The sequence below is a fragment of the Pteropus alecto genome, unplaced genomic scaffold, assembly GCF_000325575.1.
Source record: "Pteropus alecto unplaced genomic scaffold, ASM32557v1 scaffold73, whole genome shotgun sequence".
In the NCBI taxonomy this organism is placed as follows: domain Eukaryota; kingdom Metazoa; phylum Chordata; class Mammalia; order Chiroptera; family Pteropodidae; genus Pteropus; species Pteropus alecto.
In genome coordinates this window covers 4,259,501-4,274,381 of record NW_006436284.1, presented here as the reverse complement: position 1 = coordinate 4,274,381, position 14,881 = coordinate 4,259,501, and the positions used below count along the sequence as shown (strand labels likewise).

General features: G+C 31.3%; 1 protein-coding gene and 1 long non-coding RNA gene across 2 annotated transcripts in view; both read right to left on the bottom strand.

Annotated features, from left to right (window-relative positions):
• The window catches only part of NDUFS4 (NADH:ubiquinone oxidoreductase subunit S4), an 88,215-nt gene that overhangs the window by 38,626 nt on the left and 34,708 nt on the right, over positions 1-14,881 (bottom strand). The gene's annotated exons all lie outside the window — the stretch shown is intronic.
• Positions 10,131-11,725, bottom strand: LOC112480209. Its single transcript, XR_003046518.1, has 2 exons — positions 11,352-11,725; positions 10,131-10,993 (listed from the first exon to the last, which is right to left on the bottom strand). It is a non-coding gene; the product is annotated as an uncharacterized LOC112480209 (long non-coding RNA).

Below are 14,881 nucleotides of genomic sequence, written 5' to 3'. Positions count from 1 at the left end.
TCTATTTACAATAGCATCAAAAAAAAAATAAAATACTAAGGAATAAACTTAAGCAAGAAGGTGAGAGACTTGTACATTAAAAACTACAAAACACTGCTTAAAAAAGCAAATAAATGGAAAGATTTTATGCGTTCATGGACTGGAAGTCTTAATATTGTTAAGATGACAATACTACCCAATGCAATCTACAAATTCAATGCAATTCCTATCAAAATTCCAATAAATTTTCTGCAGAAACAAAAAATTCATCACAAAATTAGTATGGAATTTTTGCTTCAAACAATCTTGAAAAATAAGAATTGGGTGGACTCACATGTCTTGATTTCAAAATTTACTACAAAGCTGCAATATTTGAAAGTGTGGTACTGGCATAAAGACAAATATATAGACCTATGTAACAGAATAGACAGCCCAGAAATAAACTCTTGCATGTATAGTCAACTGATTCTCAACAAGAGTGCCAAGACCATTCAATGGGGAAAACACCAATAAATGGTGCTGGGGAAACTGCATATCCAAATGCCAAAGAATGAAATTTGATCCTTACCTTACACCATATAGAAAAGTTAACAAACTGGACCAAAGACCTAAATATAAGAGCTAAAACTATAAAACTCTTAGAAGAAAACACAAGAGGATATCTTCTTGACATTTAATTTGGTGAGAATCTCTTGGATATATCAACAAAAGCACATGCAACAAAAGAAAAAAATAAATTGGACTTCATCAAAATTAAAAACTTTTGTGCATCAAAGGATATATTTCTGATAAAGGATTAATTACCCAGAATCCATAAAGAACTCCTATAACTCAATTAAAAAAAAAACAAATCAAAATTGCATAAAGTACTTGAATAAACATTTCTCCAAAGAAGATATACAAACAGCCAATGAGCACATGAAAAGATGTTCAATATCACTAGTCTCAGAAAATCAAAATAAAAACCACAGAGATACCAACTTCACGCCCAGTAGGATGGTTATTATCTAAAACAGAAATTAAACGTGAATGAGGCTGTGAAGAAATTGGAACCCTTGTGCATTACTGGTAGGAATATGAAAACGGTACAGCTGCTCTGGAAAAGAGTACATAGTTCCTCAAAAAGTTAAACACAGAATTATCATATAATCCAACAAATCCACTTCTGGGTATACCCCAAAGAACTGAAAGCAGAGACTAGAACAGATATTTGCACCCTCATATTCATAGCAGCATTGCTTACAAACTAAAAGGTAGAAACAATCCATATGCTCATTGATATATGAGTGGATAAACAAAATGTGGCATATACATACAATAGATTATATAATCTTAAAAAAGATTAAAATTCTGACACATGCTAAAACATGGATGAACCTTGAAAATATTAAGCTAAATGAATTAAGCCAGTCACAAAAAGACAAAAATAGTATGATTCTGCTTATATGAGGTACCTATAGTAGGCAAACTCAGAGATAGAAGATATTATAAAGATTAGCAGGGACTGGAGGAAGAGGTAATGGGGAGTTATTATTTGACGGGTTCAGAGTTTGTTTGGAATCATGAAAAAGTTCTGGAAATGGATAGTGGTGATGTTTGCACAACATTGTAAATGTGCTTAAAAAAGGTTAAAATGGTAAATTGTTATGTATAATTTAAAAAAATTATAAGCTTAAAAATGGTTAAAATGGTAAATTGTTATGTATAATTAAAAAAAAAAAATGGAAGGACATCTTTAAAGTGCCCAAAACCTTCAACCTATATTTCTACATCCAATGAAAAGGTCGTTATGGACTAAATGTCCATATCATTTACTACCCCCCACATCGCCCCCAAATTCATATACTGAAGACTTAACCCCAATATAACAGTATTTGGAGATAGGGCCTTTGAAGTAATTAGGATTAGATAGGACATGATGTGGGGTCCTTGTGACAGGATTAGTGCCTTTATAAGAGACACCAGAGCACATGTGCTCTCTCTCTCTCCTCCCTCCCCACCTCGTTCTCTCATTCTCTGGTTCTCTCTCCCAGCCCTGTGAGGACACAGTGATAAGGCAGCCATCTACAAGTCAGGGGGCCAGTCCAAACCAGAAACCACACATGGTGGCATCTGGAACGTGGACTACCAGCCTCCAAAACCATGAGAGATAAATTTCTGTTAAGCCACTCAGTCTATGTTATTTCATTATGGTGGCCTCAGCTAAGGCAAGGTCTGTCAAAAGCAGAGGCAAAATCAAAGTGATTCCAGATAAACAGAAGCTGAGATATTTTGTCCTAACAAATCTGTACTACAAAAAATGTTCATAAATGAAGTTCTTCAGGCTGAAGGAAAGTGGTACCAAATGGAAATCTGTATCTACATAGAGAAATTAAGAGCATCAAGAATGGTAAATGTGTGGATAAATATAAAAGACTTGTATTTCCTTATTTTTTAACAGATAACATTGTTTAAAGCAATATTAATAATTTACTATTAAGTTTGTAACATGTGGAAGTAAAATGTATGTCAATATTAAGACAAAGGACTACAGGGATAGATAGAAGCACTGTTTCAAGGTTCCATTGTTACATGTAAAGTGACATATCACAGGTTCATCAGACTGTAAAAAGTTAGGATGTATATCGTAAACCTTAACAGAACCACTAAAAAAAAGTACAGCTAAAACATCAATAGAGGAGCTAAAATGGCTTTCTAAAAATGTGCTCAATCCAAAATGAAGATGGGAACAATAGTGAAGGAGAAGGAAAAGGGAAGAGTAAGAGGAGGAAAGAAACCATATGAGAATTAAAAGGCAGACATTATCAAGTTAGATAAAATAAAAGCAAGAGCCAAATATATGAATAAGGGACACGCTTTAAATATAAGCTCACAAATAGATTAAAAGTAAATGGGTGGAATAAGATGTACCATGCAAAACTAAGAATAAGAAAAAAGGAGCAACTATATTAATGTCAACATAGTAACTTCAGAACAAGGATTTGCACAGGGATAAAGAGTGATGTTACATAAGAATAAAAACATCAATTCTTCAAAAACATATAACAATCTTCAATTTTATACACATAATAGCACTTCAAAATAAGTGAAGCAAAAAAATGATGCCAACTAATAGCTGTTAACACTTCTGTCTCAGTAACTGATAAAAGATATAGGCAAAAATATAAGGATAAAGAAAATTTGAATAACACTATTAGCTAACTTAAAGTTTAATTGAAATTTATAGAACACCAAACCCAAAAATTAGAAAATGCACTCCTTCTAAATGTACATGGAACATTAATCAAGATAGAGCATGTTCTGGACCATTAAAAAAAAGTTTCAGAAAAATTTTAAGTTGAAATCATAAAGAGTATGTTTTCGAAATTAAATTAGAAATCAATAAGAATGTAGTTCACCGAAGAAATGATGATGATAAGTACTGTAGATATTTTAGTGGGCGATCACCTTGCATTGCTCTGGAATGGCTTTGTAACAAAAAGAACTACAGACACATAAAACAGGAAGACTGTTTCATAACTTCCTCAGCTACATTCTTTATACAACAAACTCTGTTATGATGCAATATTATAGTAATAGCAGTAGTAATACTAATTGCTATACACTGGCCTAATATTTTACAAATATTTATGACAGAAATCTATCAATCTACATATCCATAAATTGATAGTGTGTGTAATGATGGCTAAGTTCATAATGTTGATTCTCAGTATGTACTAAGCTTTAAAGTCCTTTCTAATTCAATGCTACATCTTTTAAGTATGTATTTTTACTATTTTCTAATTCTTAGATGTATAGTATTTATATATTAGATAGAATCTGTTATACCCTGTGCCAGAGTCTGAAAGGCAGCCATAGAACTGGACCATGAATACTAGAAAAAAGTACAGGCTATGAAGAGTCATATCTCTAAAATTATATGAAATTAATAAGTAAAAACCTTTTCAGAAGTATTCTTTATCAATTGTCTTTAGGTATCAAACATATTTAAAATATTAATACTAAATCATTTGATTTAGTAGTTCCACTTCAAAGAATCAATCCCAAAACAAAGGTATTATCAAAGATTTGACTTAGGTACAAAGGTGTTCATTCTAGCATTGTGCATAATTGTGAAAATTATAAAACAATCTGCTATAACACAATAGATGTTATTATGGTATAGCTACACAATGGGAAATTATAACTCTACTTACAATTATGCTTTTCAATAATTTTAAAGATAAAAAATATTCACAATATAATGCAAGTAAAAAAAATAGGACATCAAACTATAAAGTATGTATATTCACCACGACTATGAGATTAAAATTTTAACTTTCTTTATACTTTAACATTTCCAAGTTAATGTTTCTACAATGTGCATGTTTTACTATTAAAATCAGTAAAAATACCTTTTAAAATTAGTTTTATGACTAAATATAATGTATAATAATACAAATAAGGCCTTAAGAAACTTTTGAGTAATATAGTTTAAAATTCCCACCATTAAAAATAAGTTATAAGTGACTAAAATAATTTCTCATTGGAATGATAATTACATAGCAATACATCTACACAATTGTCAGAATCTATGTAAAGAGTAATTATCACAAATAATTTAGTAAAATTCTATAGGCTGTTAGAAAAGGCAAGTTACATGACAAAAACTGTTAACTACCAAGTATAGATACACATATATTATTCACAAATAATTACACCTAATATAAGACCATTATAAATTAGGGCCAACATTTTGCTCCAAGATTCCCTAGAACTCAGCATCTGAACAGCAGATGTAAGTCAGAACAGTAGTCCTCTCAATTAATTCGGATTCAATTAAAGATAACAATTATAATATAATGTGCAAATCATGGCATTATTTTTTCCAGTTAGTAAATGTCTTCAAAAGTCCTGTATATTCTCAAGGGGGGAAATAAGACCTGAGGGGAAAAAAACGATTAGAAGGGAGGGCCTCTTTGTCACTCCTCTCTAGATCTGACGTAGCTCTCTCATCATTTTGGAAAGAGAGGAAGAAGTAAAAGAAAAGGGACAAAAGAAAGAGAATTATGGGGAAAAAGAAGAAAAGGGGAGGAAAAACAACAAGGGGAGTAGAAGAAACAAAGTGTAGTATAAAAAAGAAAAGAATTACAACAGCCAAAGAACTGGCCAGAGAGCCCAAACCAGACAGGCAGAAGGTGCAGAGGAAGAGAAAGAGCTAGCCACTGGAAGGGAGGTCTGAAAGGGGTAGGGGGCAACACAAACATTTTTTAAGAGATGACTGTCAGCTACATTGTCAGCAGAAGAAGAACAGAGAGTCACAAAGACAAACTCCAAGCAGCAGAGAAAAAGACAAAAAGGGAGGCAGAGAGAGTCGAAGTAGAATCAAAGTTAAGATAAAGACACAACCATCATCACCAGCCCATGACACCACCTGAAGCAAGGTGCAGAACTTCAAACATATTTTTGGCTTTGTCAGCACCAACATGATGGACAGCAGCTCAGCCAATTTCTTACCTTTCTATACCTTGATTACAAATATCCACTAACTTTTTCTCCCCTTTTGGGGGGTGGTGGTGGTGGGTGGGAGAGCCATGGAAAGTGGGAGATTTGAGAAAGAAGATGAATTTAATATTCCAGGTCCCAATATGACCTTTGTCATAAAGCAATTTCAAATTTGGAGATTCTTTAATAGAAAAATCAATGAATTGTTTTATCATGTGAGAAATTTAAAACACAAAGACAAAAACTCCTTTTAGAAAGTAGTGGTTAAAAATATAATAACTGGTTAAATACTTTTTGAAAACTATAAAAAAGATTCATAATAAAAAAAAAAAAGGCATGACTAAAAAAAATCTTACCTGATCCAGCCCCTGCCTACCTCTTTGACCTCATTTTATATCAATCACTCTCCCCCTTTCCCACTATGTCATAGTTTTCTTTCTCTTCTCTGACTACTACCCGCTAGTCTGCACTTTGTGGCATTACCTTTTTCCTCTACCTGGTATGCTCTTACGTGGGATTCTCATAAAACTGGCTCCTCCTCATCATTCAGATCTTAATTCACATATCATACCTTCACAAAGTGGCTTTCCTTAATCGCCTTATAAATAACCCCTATGACATCCAACCTTGTCAGCTACTCTCTATCCTATCACCTTGAGTTTCTTCTATAAAATTCATTAATGAAAACTTCTTAATGATTTATAAAGTTAGCATACGCTTACATATGAGAAATATAAACTCTAAAGGCAACGATGTTTTCCTTATTTACTGCTATATCCCCACGGCCTAGAATATGATACATAGCATGGACTCAAACAATTGAATGAACAAAAGAAAAAGTACAGTAACATTCTATACTAGAAATAAGGGATAAGTTAAAAAAAAAAATCCCTTGCAGGATCTGCACAAGTTTTCATAGTTGAAAACTCCTAGCCCTGGAGGACTTAAAGTCTCTAAACAGTCTAGGTGCAGATCACGCAAGGCAAATTTGAATGTTTAATACATTATAATGCTAACTAAACCAGAAACCTAATTTTAATATTTCAGATGTCAAATCTCAAACTATTCAATTAGGTTTAAAAACCTTTTTAATTGGTAGATTTTAATTATAATAATATAGACTCCGTAGTCATTGTAATAGATGCAAATCGGTACACTAATCAGATCCTCAGTTCTTGAATTTAAATTAGCACTTTCAGCCCAATATTTTGGTATATATCTACATGTTGCTCAGAGAAAGGCAAGATCATTTTTAAATATCTATTTTATTGGAAGCATTAAAATTTAAAAAAAACTCTCATTAACTAATATGCAATATACTCAAAACTGAAAGAAGTATTAAACATGAAACAAACTGGACAAAAAGCCTATTCACACATTCTTGAAAAGTATGTCTTATAAGGAGGCAGTTTTGTGGACGCATAGTACATTGCATACAGTAAAGCTTCTATATCATTAACCTATTTTTTAAACTTCCTCATCTTGCAAAACATGAATGATGTTTGCCAGCTTGCAAGTGGTATTTTGAAGAGTAGAATCTGAGCACAGACTAGAATGTGTAAAATTAGAAAGCCTGAACACAGAAACAGAATCAAAGTTTGCTAGTTTCAAATTCTGAGATCTGCATTCTCCTTTCCTTTGCTCTAATTCTATTCCCAGAGATCCAGTAGAGAATAAATAATTGTCACCAAAAGATGTTACTCCTATTTTCTTCACTTGCTCTCATCCATGCCTTCACTAAGAACTTACTATAAGATGATGGACATGAGGCTTTAACAAGTTTAAGGTGGGTATTTGGATGAACTGAGTTCTGAAATTATCTGGCAAGCCATCCAATTAAAAAAAATTTACAACTAAAAACAAAATACTCTTTTTTTACTACCAAAGAAACAATATAAAAACAAATATATTCAAATACAGTATAAAATGAATCATCAACACTCTGATATAATCTTTGATGATTCATTTATAATTATATTCAGTTAAATGAATAAAATTAAAAAACCAGTTTCCAAGGAGATAACACACAGCTGTGTACTTTAAATTCATTAAAGAAAATTAATGTTTTTTACATATAAAATAACTGCTAAATGTGACTGCTAAAATGTGACAAAAAACTTAATATAACATCCAAATAAAATATCAATTCTACTTTAGTGAGAGTCAAAGATACTGCATAATAACATGCAAGAATTTTAAATTCTTGAAAGCAAGTGTCAAGTACTATACACAATTTCCATACACAGCAGGTAGTAAAGCAAGAAAAAAACTGACACAGTTACTCTCCTTAAAAGAGACATACAATGGAGAACTGTTACACAGCACTAGCATACTACAGATATATGCATTAAAGATGTTGTAGCTATTAACAGTTTAAACCTTTACTGTATTTTGCTAATTGGTACATAGAACCTTAAAGCTTTTGAAAGATAAAACATTCCAGTCAGTTCAATTCTCCAGCATTGTTCAAGTATTCCAAGTGGGAACAAAGAGGAAAATAAATCTGCTTTAATTGCTGAAGAATCATAGATAATAGAGATGGCTGAATATTGTAGATCTTTTGTTCCTCTCTAAGTATTTAATAAGCACAAGTTTTATACAGTGTGATAATATGTGATTTTAATTGGGAGTATACTTTACAAAGTTCTATATCAATATAATTTTATTTTGCATAACTGTATATAATAAATGATCTGACTTGTTTAATGAGTAGAAATATTTCTATTTTAAATGATTGAATAATTCTACTTCGATAAATTTTCAGTAATTTAAGAGCATGTTTACCCATAAACATAAAAGCTATTTTAATATTAGTTCATATGCTTGAGTATATATATCATGTGATAGGAATATTAAATATAACTCAATCTTCTAAACATATAAGCAACCACTTACTGTGTGATTAATGTTACTGGTTCATAATACATTTATTAACCTATTCCAAAGGTGTAGAAAGAACACTTACTTCTAGCTATAGTAAGTCAACATTTTTCATTACTTGAGTTTTTGATATTTTTCAAAATCAGTATCTCTCCCCATCCCCCACTTCCTCTCATACTTGAGGAAAAGGCCAATTAAAGAATGGCCATTTCACTATAAAATTTACACTTCCAAAACCATTAGTCATTACTTCTTCCTTAGAATTTTAAGCAACAGTATTGCTACAATCTTAAAGGCTATTCGCCTTTTTTTTTTCAGTAGCTTGTGGGTAGTGTAAAATCAGAAGTACATTGTTAAGTTTTTTAAAAATAAAACTCTTTCAAACTAACATTTAATCAATGCTTTTTTTCTTTTATTTTAATAGTTTCATCTAAATATAAAAATATAGATAAGCATTTGTAGACTGAAAAACATGAAGAAACATTATTCCATATTTAGTGAAAGTCTTAAAAGAACCCCACATGCTGAACTGCCACTGTGGAAGGTTCTCAAAAGCTGCTATTCTTTGATGTAAAATGAAATACTACTTAGTGAATAAAACATAAAAAAACTCCTGTCTACCCTTCAAAGAGACATATCCTTTGACCCAGTGCTCCAGACTAAAGCCTTGAAATTTTTGCACAAGAATGCTTCGTGAGGAAAGTCCAGACAAAACAGACACTTGAGATGCTAGAAGGCTGTATAATCCCAATCACAGACACTACTCCTTCCAATAATCTAGCAGAGATAGCACTGCCATACACCAAAAGAAAGTAATCTCACTAAAAGAAAACTGACCCCTTAAAAAAAAAAGCAGGCAGTCAAAGCAAATGTAAGCCTTTAACTAAAGTTTATCTTTTTGTGCAGGTCACCTTTTAATGGCAGATATTTAATTTGAGTTTACAGTCTTATAAAAAGTTTTCATTTATAAACTTTTAGTATGTTAAGAGGCAAAAACAACACAAAACCAACACTTGTGTAGCAAATGTAATTGTTTTATTTTGGAAAGCTTACAAAAATTATTTTTACAAATTTCTTAGAGCAAGTTCAAGCAATGAAAAATTTAAAACCTATTAAAGTGACAAAAAAAGTCTATTAAATAACTTGTTGCTGCTCGCAGACATTCTAAAACAGCAATATTATCACCCAGTGTGCTACTAATACCATGTGCTTAATCAAATGACAATTAAAAGAATCAGCAAGTAACAAAGCTTTAACTATGTTATTGCTATTTGGAAGAAACTGTCAAGCAGTAAAACACAACAAATTGGCAACATTCAAAATATTGACTTTATTCATTTTATATGCACACCTAATTTTTAAATAAAGATATTAATACAGACTCCTTAAAATTCTATAAGGATTTCACATTAAAGTGTGTACGATAAAGTAATTTCTCAAAAAAAGCTTGGAAAAGATAGCCATCCTTCCCCCATCCCACTCCATAAATTTGAGATTTACAGATTGCTAAATAAAGTTTCCTTTTTCTTATGCATTTGTGTTGAGAACTTATGTATGTATAACACTGTAATTTAAAACAGGTGGTGCTTAATAGTTTTAAACAAAATAACTAAGCATCTAAATGAAAACAAAATATTTAAAGTGTCAATATAAACACTGAAGCATAGTGCCTGGCACACATAAGTGCTCAATAAGTATTTACTGAAAAAATAAAAGAAGAATGAAGGAAAGATGGCAGCCAACAGAATTTTACAGAAGTAATACACTAAAGTCCAAACTATTAAGGCTTATTTCTCATTATTTTTATTAATAAATTGAAACAATTCTTACATTTTATCAGGGGATTTTTCTATCTCTGTATTTAATTTAACTATAGTAGTAGTTAATATAAGGTAATTGTGACAAACAGAAATTAGTATTTAAAAACTAGGTAATAAAAATGATTAAAAAGCATTTCAAAAATATACCTATGTAGGTCTAATTTATATTTTGCTTGTTTTGTGGGGGAGCACCTACTAAAAATATTTAAAGAGTATTGAAAATTTACTCTATTTTGTATAGTCCAAGTGAACATAGAAAAAAAAAACCCACGTTCATTGGAAATTCATCAAATGTACTGAAAGGAGACTGGGGTGGGGTAGCATAAAGGGAAAAGTTACTCTCTTAATAAAGCACAAAGGCAAAGACATTCTTCACCCAACCTCTATAGCACAGCAACTCCTGCAACAAAAACTAACAAAAAATGAAAAGCTTTTCTTATTATTTGTAGGAAGTATCACGTTTTTGAAAATAATAATGTTGCAACCCACAAAATGTTTTTTGTTAAAACATCCCTGTTCTACATAAATTTATGAGATTAAAGATGCTGTCATCTACTCTTTTGATATTTTAAATTTTATTAATTCTGAAGTAAATGAAAAGGATAATTAGCAGCTTATACACAATAGAGAAGACATTTTTAAGGCTGACTGATTAGAAATTTACCATGTGCTCTGCTATAAAATTCATTGACAGAAATCCAAGAAATAACTACAACTTTATTCTCCGAAGATTTCTTCTCTATGTCAACATTGTATATAGTTCTAAAATGAAAGAATAGATTCTTTACATTAGAAAATGCCAGGCAGACTTTCCCTTTTACATTCTTTGCCTAAAAAAAGACAGGATACATGTTGTCAATATACAATCCATATCCAAAATAAAACAGCTTTTTCTCTGTACTTATAATGATACTGACATCCACGAAACACTATAAAAATTCCTTTAATTTCTTATGTTATAAACATTAAATTCTGCCTATCAGATATAACAGTAAAAAAAAAAAATTAAGCTTGGTAATATGCTCTTTGAACCAATCTAGAAAGAACAGTTAAAAATAAAAAACAGCATATACTTAAGATAGGAGAAATGAAACATGACAATGGTACAAATAAAAAAGTGATCTGAGGTTTTAGCTCTCTATGAAATCCACATAAGGAAGAAGTATGAGAACCTAAATTTTAAGTTACCTTATTAGAACTGCTGAGATTAAAAGAATAGATATAATAATCTCCACCAAACCCTGCACCATACATCTGGAGTATCCTAAGAAATCCTGGCAACAACAGTTTAAAAGGGATTCACTCAATCTGCAAGGTAATTAAGATAATGAATTAACTAGAATTCATGTGATGTTCAATGGAGATGTTTAACCTAGAAAAGAGAAGATTTAGAAGAATGATTGTTAATCATATTGGTATCAGGACTCCTTTACAGTCTTGAAAATTATTGAGACTCAAAAGGTTCTGTTTATATAAGATATATCTATAGATATCTGCCAGATAAGAAATTAAAAGAGAAAAATTTAGGTATATACTTAGTTTAAAATAATGAACCAATTTTCCATGATTATGAAAAATAACTATATTTTCAACACTAAAAAATTATGTAAAAAGAGTGGCAATGATTTGCATTTTTAAAAATCTCTAGCTTAATAGAAGACAGCTTAATTCTAACACCTGTTCCTACGTTCAAACTGTTGTGCTAAATTGTTTTGGTTGCAATATATGAAGACAATTCATCCTCACACAGATATGTAATTAGAAAATGGAACAATATTTTAATAACCTTAATATTTTCATGCATTAAATGCAATTCTCTCTGGCATTTTAAACCAATGTTTTACCCATGCATGATTTTATATATCATTATATATTAGTCATATGGAAAAACTGGTTCACAGAGGTATGTAGACCTTCCAAATGTTAACATATTTCATTATGCAATATTCTAAATCGCATTTATTAATATCACCACCAATACCATTAGGACAGTCTTTAAGTGCTAGGAAGTTTTCAAGCTCAATCAGATCAGCAGCAGAATCAAGTTCTAAAAATTATCAATTTTACTTGAAAGCTTGAAGTTTATTATGGGCAACACTTCCATGAAGTGACAGGTTTAGTTTCTAAAAAATGTCTGCCATGTACCAAAGACTGAGTAACCATAGTTTGCCATCTGTTATGAGTTTTTTCAATTAAAAGGTGTTCCACGAAAAAACTGGCTAAGTTGTTTGCAACAGCAACTCAACCATACAAGTGCTTCTCTTTGAGACAACAGTGGTACTTTGGTATGCGGCAGAAGTGTTTTATGCATAGTTCTGTTTTGCTATATAGAACGTAAAAAAAATGGGTATGCAGAGTGGAGATTTTAAAAATAATTTTTGCTGCTTCCTCAAGAACGTTAAGTAAAACTGATTTTTTCTTTTTTTTTTTTTTTAAACCTCAAATGTGAGGATGTGAAGGATACAATGACTAATAGACAGTTTGGGCCCAGTGCTTTGATTTCTGCTAAGTTGCTAAAAGTTTTACCACGATTGCTTTTGTAACATCGGTGTCAACGTCAACACAGTGAAAAGGGCAAATAAAGTCTTTGCATAATTATGAAAATAGTTTGACATTGTGGATCTCCTACAAGGGTCTTGGCTCCCCAATCCAGACCACTCTTTAAGAATCACTGTCCTAGAGAAGGCTTATGAGTCTTCTGCCATGCTTCCAACCCTCGCCCTTTAGCAATTGAGCTTTTATCTAGTTAATTACTTAGTGCATTCCCACATAAGATTTATCTTAAACAAGTTTTTAAATGAAGAGTAAGTTGAGTCAGTACTATAACCAAGGTAACGTCTAAAGTTATCCTCTGGTTTTAAATTCCTCATCCATTTTCTAAAACTAAAAATAACCACTAAAATTGATCCCCAACTAGGTCAAGTTCACTTAAGACCAGGGCTTTAACAGGCATCACCTATATTTTTTAAATATAGTATATAAGAATATCCAATAGAAATCATAATAATGACTAACAATTCCCTTACAAGATTTAGCTTCTATACAATTTCAGGCATAAATATAACAGCAATATGGTGTTGAGTGGTTAATAAAAATGGTATCTTAAGTTAATAAATTGGTTTATATTATAGTGACATTAAAATGCTGTTTCCATATCCCTTTTTAAACTACTCATAAGGATTTACTTCACATTTTGAAACACTTTTATCATTAATATTGACATATATTTTCAGAACTATTTTTGTCCAAAATGCAAATATAATCAACTCTAATTGCTTAATATTTCTTCTATAAGTACTCTTCAGCCCCTGGTCTTGTCATTAGGCTACTTATTGAACTCTCCATCTGATACTGTTTAGCAACAAGAAGACATAAAACTCCTATCAGCATTATATCACCTATTTGATTATTTAATACCTTTGTTTTAATACAAACCTAAATGAATGGCTAAAACTCAGGTTTGAAAATTACCTATGGGTTTCAGTTATCCATATTAAATATTACTTCGATAACTGAATAATTATACATAACACTTCAATTGATTTCAGCTGGAATATCATACTTTCATTTTGAGTAGTACATACTTCAAGAAAGTTATAACAAAGCTGGAAAAAATCTATACAGGGCAACAAAATTCATTGAAAGTATACAACCAATTTTATGAGATATAATTAAAAGCACGAAACTCAAAGCAATCTGTATACCTCTTTGATATGCTTCATAGCACCTTTAGAGCAACAAACTGCTGTCTGACTTATACATTCTTCAGACTAGAAAGAGAACTTAGAAGCATTACTAGAAAATGCTATAAAATTTGAAAATTTTATAGACAGTAACCTCTATAATACTGGGGCTTAAAAGAAATGGCCATTGGAGAAATTAAAATACCCTCATTAATTAATGAATACATGGTATGTGTAAATCCTCCTCTTCTCACACATATACCTGCCTCATTTCTTTTATACTTGACTAATCAAGGGATAGTTGATTAACATCTGATGAATAAGTGGATGACCTGGATGAAAAGCTAGAGGACTGGTAAAAAGTATCTAGGCAGAGTTAACTGGAATCTGTTTGCCCTGAGAAGGAAAAGGAACAGCCAAGTTCCAGGTTTGATATAGCTGGAGCAAAGAGGATAAAAGACAGTGAGTAGTACAAGATAAACCTAGAGAAAGAGGAAAATGGGAGTTAAATCATGAAAAACCTCAAAGGCCATGTTAGGGTTTTAATGTTTACTCGTAGACCAGTAAGAAACACAAAAGGATTTTACACAAGAGAGATGACAAAAACAGCATTTAAAAAAAGACTGTTCTGGTTATCCTGTGGAAAATGAATTAAAGGAAGATTAAAATATCTGTGGAGATCATTTAAGAAACTACTGCAGCAATCTAGGTGCAAGATGATAATAGCCCAGACTAGAAGACTGGCAAAGTCAGAAGCCAGATCTAAGAGATGATTTAAAGTTAAAACCAAACAGCTATAAGCATAAGATGTGAGATTTCCATATTATCTGTTTACTTATGTATTTAACTATATCTGTAATGGTACAGATAGAAACTTAAGTGTGAGTTATTGTTCAAATTATGCTTATACGCTCAAAATTGAGTGATAAAAGAATATAAACAATTAGAAAGGGTGTAGTTAAGAAACGCACCCATATATTTGATAATGGTAAACCAGATATAAAAGGCATGCTTATACGCTATAACACATTTTTA